This window comes from Lygodium microphyllum, chromosome 2 (genome assembly GCF_053477565.2).
Source record: "Lygodium microphyllum isolate KBCC chromosome 2, Lygodium_microphyllum_v1.1.10, whole genome shotgun sequence".
In the NCBI taxonomy this organism is placed as follows: domain Eukaryota; kingdom Viridiplantae; phylum Streptophyta; class Polypodiopsida; order Schizaeales; family Lygodiaceae; genus Lygodium; species Lygodium microphyllum.
Window position 1 is genome coordinate 171,411,060 of NC_141136.1, and position 15,843 is coordinate 171,426,902.

General features: G+C 42.9%; 2 pseudogenes; one reads left to right on the top strand and one right to left on the bottom strand.

Moving 5' to 3' along the window:
- Nucleotides 1-4,528: 4,528 nt before the first annotated feature.
- LOC148040611 (autophagy-related protein 8C-like pseudogene) lies at nt 4,529-4,915 on the bottom strand (annotated as a pseudogene).
- Nucleotides 4,916-12,361: 7,446 nt separating this feature from the next.
- LOC148040612 (ADP/ATP translocase, mitochondrial pseudogene) lies at nt 12,362-13,152 on the top strand (annotated as a pseudogene).
- The last annotated feature ends 2,691 nt before the right edge of the window (nt 13,153-15,843 follow it).

Below are 15,843 nucleotides of genomic sequence, written 5' to 3' on the forward strand. Positions count from 1 at the left end.
CAAGTTTACTTCTTCTAACCTAGCCAAAATCTTCTCACATGCTGAAATATGATCAGCCACAAAGGATCTACATCCCTGCTCATTTAGACTCTCATTCTTCTCTTCTTCTGCACACCCCTTAATGGGCGCATCATCCAAGAAAGGTATAGTAAGCTGAGGTATGTAATCACGAAGGACCTTATGCATGGCATTCATCATATGTGCAACAGAATTAGTGGCACCTTGAGGCAAGGTACACATCCTGACAAGCCCAATAGGAGTTCTCATGGTGGTTATGTCCCTGCTTTCCAAAGCCAGCTGAAACTGATCATATCCTGAATACAAATCACCCAAAGAATAGATGGCACGTCCAGCAAATGCCTCTACAAACTCATCCACAACTGGACCTATACCAACATTCCTGATAGTAACTCTGTTCACTGGCTGCATGTCCTGAATAAATCAGAGAGTACCATTCTTCTTTGGAACTGTAAACCACTTGTTTGAGTATGGTGCAGATGAAGGTTCAAGGATTCCCATCCTGATTTTCTCATTCAATAAATCAATCAGCTTTGGCAAGTGTGCTTTAGACACTGGAATAGGTCGGAGATTCCATGGGATATGAGGAATAGTAAAAATGACCATAGGAGCAACAATATCAGGATTCACACATCCAATCTCATGTGGGAAAAAAGCAAATCCCTTTCCATGTCGCTCAAGCATATCCTGAAAGCATTGCTTCTCTATGGGTAGCAAGAATTCACCATTTCCAATTTTCAATTCAGCAAGAGTCTCTGCTGAAAATTTATGACCAATATGCTCCGGATTCCTCAAAATTTGTTGTTTAGTAGCCCTCTCTATTTGCTGATCACTGTCAGGTGGAAGCGGTACAGCAACCGGCTTCACCTTCTTATCCACAGTTTTGTATTTCGTGTCAACCCTGGCTTCATTATGCTCTTCTGCATTACATAAACCTTGCTGTAAATTAGCAATTCTGCACTCCAATGGCTGAATATTCTCAGCCCTCTGTTCTATGGACTGCATAGAAACAGCCCCAAACTCTGAATGCTGAAATATTTCAGCAGTAAACTCTGTTGGCTAAAAATTTTCAGCCCTCTGTCTCTCTGAAAGCTGATCATAACCAGCTGGAAACTCTGTTTGCTGAATTTCTTCAGCACTCAACACTCTTTGCTGAGTTACCTCAGCCTCTGATTCAATCTGTGACATAAAATCTGCAATTTCATGAAACATGTCCAGGGACTGCACTAATACATTACTGTGACAATTCAGCATATCAGTTTTCAGCATATCTCCCATCTCTGTCATCGTATCTGCACAAATCACACTGTCATACATCCCATCTATGTGCTCATCATCCTCCAAAATTCTTGCATTTTTCAAAATTTTCTTCTTCTTGCATATATACTGCTTGGCAGCTCTAGGAAACCTAGAAGTCTTCTGATAACTCATCGAACTGTTTGCTGAAATCCCAACAAAACCGGAGGAGAAAACACTACTGCCAGGAGGCGAGAACTCCAATCTCCTCTCCTCTGTACCACTGTTGTCTCGCGAAACGGCGGTACCTAATGAAAACCCGAATCCCTCACAGTGGGCAAAGGTGCATCTCTGAGAGTATCTCTATTTCTAACATGGTTCACACAAACAGTCATAAACTGAACTGCTCTCATACCATCTTTACTGCGAATCCATGCATAAGCAGATCCATCATCCATGACCTTTGTTTCCATGCGCATCTCTGTGATGAATGGCTGACCAAGAATTATGGGATAAGAGCATGAATCCTGCACAAAGAAATGAAAATCCTCCTCTACATCACCAATAGAAACCCTGACACTAGGACAAGCAGCATATAAATCACCTGCAGTGTTATTGGCGGCTCTCATACGCCACCCATGATCTACATCCATAGGCCATCTGTTACTCTCATAAACTCCACGAACTATGAGATTAATCTCTGAACCATGATCAACCAATGCAACATAAGGCACCTGTTTCTCTCCAATCTTTACCATCGTCTCTGTAGTTGCCCTAGCCCAATGGCTCCGCGAAAAGTGACTACGCGGTATCATGACACGCTCATCAATTTCAGCATAATGCATAGGCTAAACCCTCTTCTCAACCTGCGGAAAAACAGAAGCATTATCAACCATAACCTCATCCTCATCCTCATCCAACTCCCCAATCAAAACTCCCTGTGTATCAATGGTAGACAATGCATGCCTTTTCCTCTTCAGGACCTCCTGCAACTGATCCTGAAACTCTCTTTTTGAGATGCCCAAAATCTCAGAAATAGTGAAAGTCACCTCACTGCCAAGTATCTTATCATTAAAATTTTTCTTCATGTCTGTAGATGTCTCAATATCGGACATCAATCTGAATCCTGGCTGGTTTCTCTCTCTAGGCTCTTGCCTCTTTTCTCTCTTTTGAGCATCCTCCATCTGTCAATCTGGCCCTGGTCTTGAAGACGGTCTTGCTGTAGGTGGAGTAACAAACTCACCCCCTCTATTCTTCTTAGCTGCACTTGGATTTTCTTCATCCCTCTTATGCTTCTCCTCAACAAATACATCTGCACCATGAGACTTAGCCAAATAAGCATAAATAGAATACCTGTCAACGGGCGAGTCCCAACCTGTCTCTGATTTGATGCTAGAGCCTGCACTAGTCAAAACAGTTTGCTGAATTTTCCCATTGTTTGTAGTCTCCATAGCATAAGTCCATAGTGCGGACTGAGTCTCTGATCCCTTCTCAATCTATACTCCATATGCAGAAGCATCACCTCTAGCTGTCACATAAGAAGTACGCGTAGCCATGTCATCCACTAACTTCTTCATTCCACCTTTACCAAAGTTGGTAGCAAGTGGAGCTCCTGTCTCAGTCAACCAAATCTTACCATCTTGTCCCCAATATACCACATTCTTCCTCCTTGCATCTTGAAAAGAATCACAATCCCTGCAATGCTGATGGTCCGTACTATCACACCAAATACATCTCCGATCTCTCCTAGGTGCATTAGGAGCACTCCTAGGTGCAGTAGGAGTGCTAGAAGAAGTAGTAGGCGCAGTCGAAGCAAACTGCTCCTTCAACTTACCCACCAACTCCGCTTTGACTGACTCCAGTATCAAATCTGTGATGCCTTTAATTATGTCATCAAGAGAAGTAGGTACCGATGGAGCGGATGGTTTTGGAGCAGAAGGTGTAGGCATCGGTCGTGGAACAGGAGGAATAGGTGGAGTGGCAACAGTAGGCACTGGCATAGGCCAAGAAACTGGCTGAGGAGGAGAAAAAATAATAGGGATAGAAGTAGGCATAGGAGCTGATGATGGTGTAGGTGTCATGGAACCATTCTGTAGGCGAGTCTTCCATATCCTCCTCTTGGTCAAAGTCAAGACTGCATCCTGAGCATCCTGCCAATCAGTTTTAAGACCCATAGGCTTCCTGCGATCTTCAAGAAGCTCACCCAATTCTTCTTGAAGAGTAGGATCTGCAGCTTGCAAGAAAAGCTCAACTTTTTCAACATCCAATGCTCTTTGTTCAATGGCATCAAGCTGACTATACCTCTCTTCGAATTCTCGAATCAACTCCGAAGCAGCGAGATCTTTGTTTGGCATGTAGACCCACTCTCGGAATGACCGCCGAGTAGCCATACCAAAGTCCTCAAGGAAGTATTCTTCTTTCAGGGCCTTTTTAAAATCTTGCCAATGTGTATTTTGAATAAAAAGATCAGTCACTTTTGTTCTCAAAGCAGGTGTGACAAGACGAAGGAAGTACTTACTCATAAGTCCAGCAGGAACTCCAGAAAACCCCATCTTGATCTCATATGTCTTCAAATATGCTAAAACATTACGCCCGTCAAATAGCTTCTTCTCATTCTCAACTGCTTCAATAGCCTTAGTCGCGCTGTTTGCATTCTCCTGCTCCGAATAGAGTTGCCTTTGCTGAGACAACTGCTGTTGATGCAATTGTTGCTGCTGCTGCATATACATTTGTGTTTGCTGATTTTGGAGCTGCATATACATGGACATATTCTGCAAAATCTGCTTTAGATCCTCTGTTGAAGTACTTGACGCAGCAGTCATTGATGGAGCTGAAGTAGACGCAGCTGGAACGGTAGAATAAGCTGAAATAGAGGCTGAAGTATCTCCCATCCTGAAATTTCTGCGATGCTTTCACGTCGAGTTCACCAAAGATGTCGAAGGGTTTCGAAAGCAATGTCACAACTTCAGAAGTCCTTCATAAATTTCAGGATAGAAGATCCATCATGCAAGTAAGTAAGATGAGAAAATGATGCCAAGTCTTTGTTTAATTTCTGTTAATAACAAAACAAGGGTTGAAGATGAAGAGATTGGTTCATTCAGTTCATCCTCCCCGAAGCCAGGAAAGAAAATAGAAAATCCATTAACTCTTTATCTTCCATCATTGTTCTAGCCTTTGCAATTTTCCCTTGATAAGTTTTGGACTTATGGGTGATGATAAGAATTCAAGAATATGCTGTTATGTTATGACTCCAATGTCCTGCGAACACCCTCATCATTGTATGTTCTTCATATGAACGGTTTCAGCACAACCCAAAGGTGTTCTCTCCACTGTATGTAACATAAAGAAAGCCATCCTCATCTTTGTGCTCCTCATAGATAGCCGACATAATTGCAGCAGTAGGCGGAAGAACATTGTCTACAAGGATGAAGATTGCTTTCTCTGCATTTAATTTGATCCTCTTCCGAATAACATAGACAAATTGATCAACAGTAAGGTCAACTGGTACAAGGTACTTCTTCTTATCTATGTCCGGAATGTCACTTCTTTCAGCTTTCTCAACTATTACAGGAATCCTGTAAGGATACTTCTCACGAATCCTAGAGGCTTCAGCTTTCCTCTTCTCTAGATCATGTTCCTCTTCAAAAGAGCTCTTGGCCATTTCACTTTTGCATTGATGAAATTGGTGATTCACGAACGAAATTACAGACAACAACGTGAAGGAATCTATAAATTATAACCGAAAAAGTCTACGAACGGCCACTTCTTAGCGCAGATAATCTGATGACAACACAATGGCAAAAAGAGAAGGTGCGAATCCAGCGATCGCAGGAACCTGGACGGAGACCTCGATTCCCTTTGAACACTTCTGAAAGAAGCCGAATAGGACGGAAATTCCTTCTGCAGCTCGTCTCACATAACATAATCCAGTGCCTCATCTACAGATTGCATCAAAATCATGGCAGATGTTTGAGTTACTCTCCCTTCCTCCAGCATTGTCCAATAGGCAGCTTGTACACCAATGAATTCTCGCAGCTGGCGTCTTGCAATTCTGTGTGCTCGCATAAAGTGCAGCAGAGAGGTTTGATTGACAGCGTCCACGGCATGCTTATCCTGTCGTCACAGCAATGAAGTAGCTTTCTTAATCTCCGTTTTTTTTTTTAAAACTTCCCATCCTCTGAGCTACAGTAAAACAACGCGTGTCGGAAGCCTTCAAAACAAAAAAAATGTCTGTGTGTGTTTCACCCCCCCGTCTTCCTGTCCAACAACGATTCTCTGATTGACAAAAAAATCTCCTCTTTTCTTTCGTCCCGCTCCTCTGTTCTTCCTTGTCCTCAATTTTCTTTCCTTCCTTTCTGTAAAAAAAAATCCCCTCGAAGTTGCAGAGTGCCCCCTATTTTCCTCCTCGTCCAGCGCAGAGTATCCTCTATTTTCCTCCTGATTCCCGTGCGTTTTTTTCTTCTTTCCCCCAATTCGCTCTCTCATCCTTTTCGAATCTGCTTTTTCCCTCCCAAAATTAGCCTTTTGCTTTTCTTCCCTTTTTAGACCTTGTTCCTCCTCCGAAATATAGGTTGAAGGATAAACAAAAACAAGCACTGTCATATGAGCATGGTCCGAACCAAATCTTTTTGGATTGTCATTATATCACAAGATGGTGACCAAAGGGCCAGTCGTCAACCAAATCATTATCCTTTGCATCAAAGCAATTTCTTAGTCACAATAGCATATACCAATGAACTTTGACAAGAAGCAGCAGAACCACGATATGACCAATTGGGTCACAAATGAGGTTTTCTTCTATATCTTCCTCGGACTACTAGACAGCCCATTGGAAACGGTGGAGTCTGGCTCAAATACAGTCCATCCAAACAGCACAAGCTTGCATAGTTCCCTCTCCATCCAATTAGGGGGCGCACCATGACAAGTAGGGAGGAACAGATACAGGGATAATGTCCCAACTTCATTAAGTTTACCTACATGTATGGCATTCAAACCAGACTGGCATCGTTCCCTTGTTTTGAAAGTCTCTCAAATACTTGATAAGCTTCATCCAGTTGTAGATATAGGAAACATCCTCACAAAGCCCATAATCGGCATATCTTGAAATAAGTGTAGCCCATGAGATTGCATCTTGAGTTACCAGTCTACCAAAATTCCTTATTCTTCTCCGTCTTCGGCATAGAATGAAAGAGCAAACAAAACAACTAAGTATGTACAAAGTATCAAATCACACACACGACTTTTGGGTGGTTTACACACCTCGAATGCGCAGCAATACGACAACGAAACAATCTGTTCCTGATTACATTAGGCTAACGTCGTTAGACCTAGGGTTTCCAAGCTTCATCTTGTAAGATTATTATGGACAAATCCTAGCTCACTTTACGATTACATTTCATTGTCCCTACATTCGATGAGTGTGGGCAAGTATTTAAGGTATAGGCGTTTCTTGGATTTTAACTCATTCCAAACGAGTACTCCGGGGTTTTTAGGTTTATGCCAATTTGTTTAACTCTAGAAAATAGCTACGTTATCATTTCATAAACACATGACTCCTTGTCTACATGTAAATTGCTCTTTCAACCCTAACTTGTCAATTTAAGGTGAGGCATAGATTAGGTTAATTCCAACTAATCTTTCCATAACTTGTGAATAAAATTCATGCTAAACAAGCAATCTTTTTCTTGATAGTTTATGAAGTTGACAACAATAATTTGCTTGGAGTTATGCATCGTAAGAATCATTTCATGACTTGCACTTTCCATGATGATTCATTGCGAAGAGGATATGGGTTAATAGTGCGATATGCAGTTTATACTTCTAGGCTTAAATGAAGTATACTATTTTAATGGACAATAATCTAGTTTATAATTCATTTCAATTCATAAAGCTATTTGCTAGAAATGCATTTATGCTTTCTTTATTTTGCATGTTTTATTGGAAGTATTAATGACTAAGTTCCTTCGTTGTGAGCATTTAGGACAAAATTTATATCCTATTTCTAACAATTAACCTTGCATGATTGAATTATAACAATATCAAACAAAAATTAGGAAGGAGAACCTGGGCTTGGGGTGAGATATCCACGTGGATGCTGGGAGACGACCCTCCCGCTGCGCCTGGGACTTTCTTAGGAGGCATTTCTGCTGTGGAAGCAGCTTTACAACTCCTTTTTTATATTCCACCGTGGCTCTCTTTTGTAATAACTTGCATTGTCCGTCGAAAATAGTTTTAGAAGGCTTCCTCCTTGGAGTCGGGAATTCGAAAGGGGTGTTTCAGAATCTTTCACAGCTAAGACCCATTAAGCCATGGGGAAGGCTTAATGGCCTTTTGTAAGGACTCGCATGAACGGGGAATAACAAGGTGTGGAATCCCTTACGAGGCTTTTGAGTGGGAAAGGAAGGTGTCAAATGACCCTCAATCACTCTATTTTCTTTTTGTCGAGTGGGGAAAAAACAAGGCTCCAAGGGTATTTTTCATGGGAAAGGAAAGGGCTAAGGTGAAATTTTCTTGGGGAGAAAATGGGCCCTATAGAATCTTAAGAGATAGCTTCTAAGGAAAAAAAGTAGCCTTTAAAGGCTACACCTTTTGGAATGAGGGAAAGGGCCTATAAAGCTTTAAACACAGGGGGGGAAGGGGTTTTAAATCCCATGGGAAAGGGGCTTAAAGGTTAAGACACGGGGGGGGGGGGGATGATTCTGAAGCCAAGAGAAAGGGGACTAAAGGAAAATTTAAAAAACACGGGGGGATGGGTTCCAACTATGGGAAGGGGGCTTAAGGGGGGGAAAGGGGGGCTTATGAAGCTCCTTTCTAGAAGCTTCTACGTGTATAGGGGAGAGAGTACAGTCAATGGAGGGCGAAGAGGAGCCGCCGAATTCATCCTCGGGCCTTTGCGGTGAGTGCATTGTTCCTTCTTGCTTTGTTTTTGTTTTTTCTCCTTTTCTTTTACTTGTTTTTGTTAAAAATCATGTGTATTCAGAGAGAAAGAGAGGAAATGAGAGAGGGAAAGGAAGAGAAAAAAGGAAAGATGGAACGAGAGAGAGGGGGAGAAACATTGAACATAATAGGGAAAGAGAGAAAGAGAGGGAGAGGGAGGAAGGGAGGGAGAGAGGGAGGGAGGGAGAGGTTGTTGTTATTGTTGTTGTTATTTTATTTCTTCTTTTCTTTTTTTATTGTTTGTTGTTGTTGTGGTAGTCGTAGTCGTAATAGTAGTAATAGTAGTGGTGGTAGTGGTAGTGGTAGTGGTAGCGGTAGCGGTAGTGGTAGTTGTTGTTTGTTGTTTTTCTTATTTTCTTGTTTGTTGTTGTTGTGGTAGTCATAGTTGTTGGAAACTGCGAGGAAGACGAGAGACAAGAGACAAGAGGAAAATCCGAGAAAAGAGAGATATGAGACACCGGAAGTGGAACCCTAGAAGTGGGTCAACTAAGCACACATGATAGGAATATATAGAGGGGACCTGGGGCGCTATATATAGACAGACTATATATAGCTAACAACCCCGCTCAAATAAATGTCCCTTACTATGGATGGAAAAACCCTTGGGGGCTCAAGGGAAAAACCCACATCTCTATATAGGCCTACCGTTATATTAATATTCAAAATATAAAATTACAAAGTTGAACTTACAAGAGCCTATTCATAGGCATTAAAGGAATCATCAAAGGCCGTGACTTGCGATTCAAGAAACTGCCTTTCGAGAGCAGCCACACGCTCATCGATGGAAACGTTGAAGGCATCTACAAGCAAAGCCACTGGGGCCTCATCTTGCACATGGTAAGGCATGGAAGCACGCTCATTGATGGCAACATTGAAGGCATCTACAAGGAAAGCCATTGGGGCCTCATCTTGCACATGGTAAGGCATGGACATGAAGGCAAGCTACTGTTGTTGCTACTACTCAGCTGTTTGATCGTGGGGGAAGGAAGTCGCAGGATCACGGGCACTCTGTTCTCAGCGCCCTTGCGTCAACCTGGGAGCCCACTTGTTATCTTGTCTGTACTTGGCAGTGCCTTCCCTGTGGCCATGCTTGCCCCCTGGCCCTATCCCTGTGCCTGCCAACTGTGACGTTAGATCTACCAGCTGCAACATCCGTGCAGCTTCCTGCCCTGTGTCACGCCGCCAGCTACCAAGCAGAGGGGGAGGAGTCCCAAGCGTATTTGTGCACTCTGATACCATGTTGGAAACTATGAGGAAGACGAGAGACGAGAGACGAGAGGAAAAGAGGAGAAAAGAGAGATATAAGACATTGGAAGTGGAACCCCAGACGTGTATCAACTGAGCACACATGATATGAATATATAGAGGGGACTTGGGGCACTATATATAGACAGGCTATTTTGTAACGTTCGCAAAAAAACATAATTCTTTTTTAAAAAAAGGGGATAATATGAAAATTTTTTATTCCCCTCCCCAGCCGACTGATGTGCTGGAAGGGGAGGGGAATAGCAAGAGGTGGAAGCTCCTCGCTGGGAGCTTGCGGGAGTAGGAGGCCATGCCTCTTGCGACATCGGGAGGGCGGTTCCTCCTCCCCTCCCCTTTTTAAATCAAGGGGGGGCTACTGCCAGAAAAAAGGAGAAGGGTAGGCTAAGGGTATAGTGCAGAGGGTCGCCGTTGAATGAGAGGGGGAGGGAATCCTGAGACTGCCGTGAAGGGGTGCCGTCACCCAGTGCGCCAAGCTTGAGGGAGAGGTTGGACGTGAGAGGGAGGAGCTGCCTCCACCAAAGCCAGCACCGCCGCCTTCAATCGCACGCCCTCATCGCCTCCCAGGATATGCTAGTTCGTGGACGCCAATGCGGCACCAAATCCTTTCCCCCCTGCCATGTAGAAGCCGTGGAAGCTTCTAAAGAGAAACTTCTAAGGGGGGGGCCAGTTAAGCCCCTTTCACCCCTTGTGTTCCCTTTTTGTCTTTCCCCCCTCTCCCCCCAGGTTTTAAAAACCCCCTAAGCCCTTTTCACCCCCGTGTCCACACACCCCTCCCCCGTGTCCTAAAATCCCTCCAAGACCCCCCTTCCTATACCTTTCACTCTCGTATCCAAAAATCTCCCAAGGCCCTTCTTATGCCTTTTGGAACCACACACCCACACCCTTCCACCCCCGTGTTTTAAGCCCCCTCATCCCATGGGTGTTGGAACCCCGTAATTTAAACCTTTCTTCCCCCGTATTTAATCCTTAAGGCCCTTTCTTTTGGTTTTGTTACTTACCCCCCCATGTGTAAACCCCTATAGGGCCTTTTCCTTGGGCTTTGTAAGCCTTTCCCTCCCAAAAGAACTAAGACCTTAAAGGTCTTATTACCCCCTCCTCGTGGTTAAACCCTTAAATGTTCCTTGCCTTTCCAAAATACCCTTGGGACTTGGTTTTTTTTTCCCTACTCGAAAAAGAGAAGAAGAGTATTGACGCGCAAGGGAGCGACGGTGGAATTCTGAAAAAGAGTGTAAAGCTGCTTGCACGTTCGAAGGACTACAATTGCAATGCCTCCTAAGAAAGTCCAAGGAGTAGCTACGGGAGGGTCATCTCCCGGTATCCATGTGGATATCTCACCCCAAACCCAGTTTTTTTTTCTTAATTTTATATCGTTGTAATTCAATCATGCAAGATGAATTGTTAGGGATAGGATATATTTTGTCCTAGTTGTTCATGACGAAGGAATTTAGTTTAATGGAACATGCAAAATAGATAAAGCATAAGCGTAATTTTTTTTTAAAAAATAGCTTTATGCATGGAAAATGCAAATCATGAAAGGACTCTTACGATGCATAAACTCTATGAAAGTATCATTGTTAACTACATAACTTAGCAAGGAAAAGGTTTCTTATTTAGCATGAGTTTGTTCGCAAAGAAAAGGGAAGATTAGTTGGATTTAACCTAACCTCAAATCGATGAAGTATAAGATTGAAAAGTCAATTGTCACGTAGATAACAAATCATATGGAAGTAATCTTGAAATTACCTTCTAGTGTTAACCAAATTAAAATGCAGCGAAATATTCATTGGGAATGAGTTAAAATTCCAAGAAACGTCTATACCTTAAATACTTGTTCACATTCCCTGAATGTAGGGTCAGTAAATTGTAACCGAAAAAGGAACTAGGGTTTGTCCCTAAGATTCTTACAAGAATGAAGCTAGGAAACCCTAGGTCTAACAACATCAGCTTAAAGAACCCGAAACAGATTGATTTGTGATTCCATTATCGCATAGTACAATGCGACACTTGCACAACAAGTACGAAGTCATATGGTCTTGTGATTGGATCACAAGAAGGAAGGCCAAATTCTCGCAACGAGTATGGTGGATCCTTATGCAAAGTTATCTTGCAAGAGGATGTGTACTTTGATATCCTTCTGAGTAAGGAAGATTAATTGGAGATTAAAAACCAAAAACTGAAGTATCCAATGAACTTTAAGGTTTGACCAAGTTGGGTTAATTTGGTACACCCTAACCCAGAATATATGGGATCTTGCCGAGTTGCAAGACACCCAAAATCGAGTGCTCGATGCATTCGAAAGGAAGGAATCATTCCTTAGCAGTTTGCCAACAACAAAATCGATCAATGGAAATGTTTGTGCTTGCTAGAGATTTTAGAGCACTGTTTGACTTGTTTGACCAATGAATTACAAAATAAATAAGTATCTATACTTTAGGTTGAAGGCCTGATGGTGAGAGGCAGCTTTAGTTACCCCCGACTGCCTGCTTGACCCTAACCAAGGGGGTTGTTGACTGCACCGGTGTCATGCTGCTGCGCATCTGAGCCATAAACACCTCCATTTTTGTTGTGCATCTCTGTTATCTTTTCACGTGTGTTTCATTATGTTTGATTGCTGCATTATCTTTCCGTCCTTCTCAGTACCCGCATCCAATGCACATACTCCACTTGTGTGTTTGTTTTTGTGTGTGTTTCTGTTTGTGTGCATATTGTATGTGTGTCAGAAAAATATGAAAATTTGATTCCAAAGAATATTATCAAGTTGTTAATTTCAATGATGAACTCCAAGAAAAGTGCAGGATACCGTGGAATCAAAGGAAGCTTACATTTAAGCTATGAAGATAAAGGTTGCATGTGAACAAGGCCAACGTAACATGCGGGATAAAGCATTTTTGAAGAAGATACATTAGCATTACATGCCATGGAGAAGAAGGATCCATATGCCTTTGCCATAGACTTTTTGATGGGAGGAGTCTCTGCAATTGTCTCAAAGACTGCAGCTGCCCCCATAGAACATGTCAAGCTTCTTATCCAAAATCAAGATGAGATGATCAAGGCAGGAAGGCTTCACGAACCTTACAAGGGGATTGCGAACTGTTTTTTAAGAACCATCCAAGAGGAAGGTTTTATATCCTTGTGGCGTGGAAACACTGCTAATGTTATCAGATACCTCCCTACCCAGGCTCTCAACTTTGTGTTTAAGGACTACTTTAAGAAGCTCTTTAACTTTAAGAAGGACAAGGATGGCTATTGGGCCTAGTTTGCTGGTAACCTTGATTCCGGTGGAGCGACCGGTGCTTCTTCCCTCCTTTTGTGTATTCCCTTGATTATGCTAGGACTCGCCTTGCCAATGATGCCAAGGCTGCAAAGAAAGGAGAGGAACGTCGGTTCAATGGACTCTTGGATGTCTACAAGAAGACTCTGAAGTCTGACGGTCTTCCGGGGCTTTACCGTGGATTCAACATTTCTTGCGTTGGAATCATTGTATACCGTGGTCTATACTTCGGAATGTACGACTCTTTGAAGCGAGTTGTGCTTATTGGCAGTCTTCAGGATAACTTTTTGGCAAGCTTTTTGCTTGGCTGGAGTATCACTACTGGTGTTGGCCTAGCCTATTATTGTCAAAAAGGAGATTTTTCGCTCTTTACCAAGCAATTAAGGAAGGAATCAGCTGGAAAGGGGGGGGGGAATCTTCATTAGTGTGGCGCCATCGTTGAGGGCCACAGTTTTCGAATGGGAGGACACCTAGTGCTATGAGAGAGAAAGGCGCTTAGCTGCGATGGTGGATGTTATGAGACGAAAAACTAGAGTTGATCGAGGGCTGGAGATGGTGGCTTTTGGATGCCAAGGGACAGGTGTGACGCCTTCGCTTTGAGGACTCTATCTCTCTTCCGAATTCTGCCGTCAGCACTAGTGGACAAAGGGAGCAGCGGTGATCTCGCCTCTCCTTCGGATCGATTCTTTCTCGTCCATCAGTCTAAAGTCTCTCGTATAGGCACCTCACCTTCGATTGCATCCCCTTCGATGTCGAGATTGCAATCCCCTTCAAGGCCCACAAGATTGACCCGTCTCTGCAGATCGTGGACACCTCCGCTAAAAAGCTAGTCGGATTCTTCACTAACATGGTGCGCATGTAACGCATGGAGATTGTTGCAGACCAGCTGTACAAATAAAAAATGATCAGAGGATTTTTCCACCTATATGATGGCTAGAATGCTATCTGTATTGGCATGGAGGCTGACGCCACCAGGCACAAAAAGCGAGTCTAAATCCATATCCATAAGAGTTGCAGAACCAAGGCGGATCGGAGAAGTTTGAATTCTAGGCTGAAATTAGACAAAGGTCGATATGGGCGCATTGCAACCAGTCTGAATATGATGACAGGCAACACCATGATCTCCATGGTTTTCATGAATTACACCTTCTATTCTGCAAATTCCTGAACTATGTTATCGAGCTTTTCCTGGAGCAAATGGTTTTGAGACAAAACAGGCAGCCCTTCTGGAGAACCATGATTACAGGGGTGATGTCCTTGCCCAGCTGGATAGACAACTGACTGTGAATGACTTTATGTGGCATTGTGAAAGATCATTTTCTGTGAGCCGCATCAGCTACTCTGTTTATTCAGCATGTCTGCAGAGGTTGTCATGCTGCTTGCAAAGCTGCAGACAACTTTTATGATGAGTGGGATGCATATTTGACAAAAGACTGAAAAGTGCTTGAAGAAAGGGAGCCTATGCAAGCATTTATCAGATGTTTTATCCTTTGGACCTGGATATTGATCAAGCTATCTATAACTAAGTCCTGAATCTCAATGAATTACTTGGTGCCCTGAAAAGCAAGCTCTTACGCTTTATTGTAAAGCAGTGGACAGATTGTAATGCTTTGTCATTTATTTTCTCTCTATACCCATAAGTCTTCAACACTGGTCTATGAAAAGAGCTTTATCAAAACATTGCAGCCGAGAGACGCTTAGCCTATGCAAATTCCTGCACAAGTTGGATGTTCAGAATGAGCACTCATGGATCTCTTGTAATTTACTTGACAAGCAATTTAGTGATCTTTGGCATCAAAAATTGAGATCTTCTTGTTAGCCTCTTTCCTTGTTGTATCTTGAAACCCGTGTTCTACAGCTCTTGCATGAACTCTACGACACCGGGAACGTGGACCGAACCTGGCGCAAGAGGTCTCTCCGTAGAGCGCTACTTGGAGCAGGAGGACGCTTGAGTGCAAGGGGGGCTCTGGTCGTAAATCCCTCGCCTTCCGGGTCTTGCACAAGAGGCTAACGTGACTTGGGATTGGATTTCGAGGCCCGCATACTAGTCTACGGGCAGAAACTTGGAGTAGTGATCCCTGTGGATTGTTGGATAGCCTTCGGGCGGATTGTGGATAAGCCTACGGTCAGAACTCTTGTATTTCAAAGTTAAATATGATGACCTGTTTAATAAAGAACTTGTCTGATATTGTTTTTCTATGTCAAGTGATAAGATTACGTGAAGGAACCAGTGCTTAATGGGTTAATTAAAGAAGTTAGTTATTACATGTCCAACTAATGTGTTAGATAATTACATAACTAAAACAACCTGAGAAAAGTGCGGAGGATGGGCCATGGGTCCGTCCTACGGATGGGTGGTCTCGGTTGGCTGGGAACTTTTATCAAATCACGAGGAATAGTGGGATGATCGTCAAAGGACACAAACAACAAAAGCGTTGACTTAGAGTTATGTCTTAACCCGATTTACGCTATTTTAGGAGAACGGAATGGGACTATGCCTTATGGCAGAGAGGTTGAGCTTTGCATCCCTCTCATTTCCCATTCTCCTTGAACCAAGTGTGCAGCGTGAATCCGCTTCGGACTTGGTGTTTTTTCATACAGTAGTTCATTTGGGTTCGACGCTAGTTACTGTTAGGAAATGACCAATCATGAAAACCCTAATTCAGGTCGATCCTAAGTGGGAATAGCCGAAATACTTCCGCTACGTGGCAGATGCGAAAAGCCCTAGATCGCAAATCCCGTAACACTCCATGGGAGTGCCGGGCGGAGCTTTCTAGACATCCTTTCCGATGGACTGCTAAGACGTGTCTTGGATGATACTAGTGGACACGTTATATATATATAGCTAACAGTAGTAGTAGTAGTAGTAGTGGTAGTGGTAGTGATAGTAGTAGTTATTGTTGTTTAATTTCTTATTTTCTTGTTTGTTGTTGTTGTAGTCGTAATTGTGGTTGTAGTAGTAGTAGTAGTAGTAGTAGTAGTAGTAGTTTTCTTGTTCGTTGTTGTTATAGTAGTAGTAGTAGTTTTTTTTTTTCTTCTTTTCTTATTTATTGTAGTGGTAGTGGTAGTGGTTTGTTGTTGTGGTAGTCGTAATCATAGTCATAGTCATAGTCGTA